The sequence below is a fragment of the Monodelphis domestica genome, chromosome 8 (assembly GCF_027887165.1).
Source record: "Monodelphis domestica isolate mMonDom1 chromosome 8, mMonDom1.pri, whole genome shotgun sequence".
Lineage (NCBI taxonomy): Eukaryota > Metazoa > Chordata > Mammalia > Didelphimorphia > Didelphidae > Monodelphis > Monodelphis domestica.
In genome coordinates, this window is record NC_077234.1 from 146,098,528 (window position 1) to 146,101,498 (window position 2,971).

General features: G+C 37.4%; 1 pseudogene; it reads right to left on the reverse strand.

Moving 5' to 3' along the window:
- Positions 1 to 2,155: 2,155 nt before the first annotated feature.
- On the reverse strand, positions 2,156 to 2,583 carry LOC100618784 (ubiquitin-conjugating enzyme E2 C-like; annotated as a pseudogene).
- Positions 2,584 to 2,971: the final 388 nt, after the last annotated feature.

Sequence of the window (2,971 nt, forward strand, 5' to 3'; positions counted from 1 at the left end):
AATGTCCAGGTTTAGATCCATCACATCATGTCATATTACTTGGGTGAAGCATAGGTTGAATAGTACCAGAGTGAGGACGCAGCCTTGTTTCACGCCATTGAAGATGTTGAAGCGATCGGAAGTCTCTCCACCAGATAGGACTTCCCCTGTCATATTGACATGAAAGAGCTAGATCAGTTTGACAAATTTTGCTGGACAACCGAGCTTGCTAAGGATCACCCATAATGTGTCCCTGTTTACTGTGTCAAACGCCTTAGTTAGGTCTATGAAGACAATGTAGAGACTCAGGTTCTGCTCAAGGCATTTTTCCTGCAATTGCCTCAACATGAAGACCATGTCGATAGTGCTGAGATCTAGTCAGAAACCACGTTATGATTCAGGCAGGTTCTGCTCTGAAACAGATGACAGGAGTCTGTTGAGCATAACATGGGAGAGGATCTTTCTAGCAGTGGAGAGTAGTGAGATGCCTCTGTGGTTGTCACAGGCTGCTCATGCGCCTTTGTTCTTGTATAGGGCTACCTATCTTGGAGTTCTGGGGGCATGTCTTCCTCTTCCCATATGCTTGTCAGCACTATATGGAATGCCTGAAGTGCCTTTCCCTTTAAGACCTTGTACACCTTGGTTGAGATCCTGTCTTTACCGGGTGCCTTGCCTCTACTCATTTATTTAATGGCTTTTTGGACTTCTTCTATTGAAGGATGGATGTCAAGTTGTTCAATTGTGTGGTTTTGGGCGCTTTGGTCAACTGAAGAATGTAGGTTGAGAAGCTGACTGAAGTGTTCTTTCCACCAGTTGCTGATGCCTTTTTTATCTTTTATGAGAGTGTCACACTATGAGAGGATAGTAAGGGGGCGGTGGTGGGTTTTAATGGCCCATAAACAGTCTTGAGGGAACTGTAGAATTGTTTGTAGTTTTTCATATCAGCAAAGCGCTGGATTTCTTCTGCCTTTTTATCCCACCATCGGTCTTGCATCTTCCTGATCTCACACTGTGCCATAGCTTGTAGAGACTTGAATCTGTTCTTTCTGGGAGCAGAGTTTGGGTTATTTTGCCATTCCATAAAGGATGTATATGTATAAGTACATTTATTTACAATAGTGATTATATCACCTAAAGTGTTATAATAATTATTTCTGTAATCAATATCTTTTCACTCTTAAGACATTTATAAGAACAAATAACCACAAATTTTCAGCTCTACCATATAATAACTGGCTTATATTCATGAATATTTTTCTATTTGCACAGAATGTTATCATCTCCCAATACATATTTCTCAATAAAAATGTAAATTATATTAGTAAAGTATTTTGATTTTAATTCTTATTTTTAAAATAGTAAATAAGCATAAGTTATAGGGGGGAAATTGGAGATTTAGAATTGGAAAGGATCTTCAAGGCCATCAACCCAAATATTCTCATTTCACAAATAGGAAACTAAAATACCACTAATTGCATGAGGAACAGTTAAAATTTAGATATATCTGACTATGTTTAGCACTATAATTATTAAGCCTTCTAATTTAGATATTGAACAAATTTATCATTGAGTTTAAAAAAAACAAGCAATAAATCATTATAAAATTATGACCAAGTAGAAATAGATGACAGATCTATGGAAGCCAAAATATTGCTATAATTCAATTTCCACCATAGGTTGTTAGATAATTCTCAGAAGGTAAATCTAAAATTCTGTGTACTGCATATGCAAAGGGATAGGAAGTTCCTGACTGACTGAGAGACACTCAGAGTCCATAACATTGATGATGAAATCTGTGATGGCAACAGAACTTCTATGTGCTGGTAATAATCCACAGGAATTTGAAAAAGCATAGAAGCAGAGCAATTGGATAACATGGGGAAATGAGTCAAGACACTTTTTTAATAGTCAGCAGAAACCTCCATAATCATAGGTATTAGAAATAAAGACCCTCTTATGTATTTTATGTCTCTTGATTCCTAGTGGTACATACTTCCTAACCATTCCCATCCACCCAGAAACTGTTATTGTAATTGAAGAAAAAAATAGAAAAGAAAAGCAGTCTATAATAACAGAATTCTATAAAGAGAGAATAGGGAGAAAACAGCTCATGAAGAAGGAAAAGATAGACACACATACACGTGCTCAAGGTGAAAGGGAGACTGAGAAGCCAACATTAGGATTCTTGGTTAATCACCTGCTTCGTGTAGCTTTCCAATAGGTACTTTTTAAAGGCTGTAGGGTTTGCCCAAAGTTTAGCAGCATGTGTGTTGTTTAGTCAACTATCAATGTTGAGTTCTCTCAGCAGGTTCTTGATGGATAGTACAAAAACCCTGTTACCATATGAAGTCAACCACTTTTCCTTGAGGGTGTCCAAATAGATAGTGCATTATGTATTCACATTAGGAGGGTAACAAGTTTTGACAAATTTTACTGCAGGAGCATTATATGCGTAGCCACTGGGGAACTACAGGGAGAGATTATATCTTGGTTTTTTTCATATACACTCCCAACTGCCCCATGAATAATCCCAATCAGTTTGAAGAAATTATCTGACTAGGGGAAGGCAGAATTTTCTTTATCTCCAGACATCATTTGGGACATCAATTCCTCTTGTAGCCTCTTGCCCACAAACGCTCCCACAGTCTATTATGGGAGGAAAAGGCAAGAACAAGAACAGTTGTCCCTTTGTGATTTCCCTTCTCACTTATCAACCCAAAGGTTAAAATCACCTTGGCCAGATAGATTCTATCTATCTAAATAAATAAGTCTCTGAAACACAGGACGCTTAGGTCTGGCATGGCTTTAAACTCAGTGACACAAACTGATCTATATTATATTGCTATACCACAATAATGAATTAGTCCTATCTTTCATTTTAAAGAATGGCAACACTGATAAAGAATTCTGTTAGTTTTAGAAATCATAGTACTAGGTCAATTTTAATGTGCTCCATTTATCTTACTTCCTCCATGTGACAACCATGTTTAAG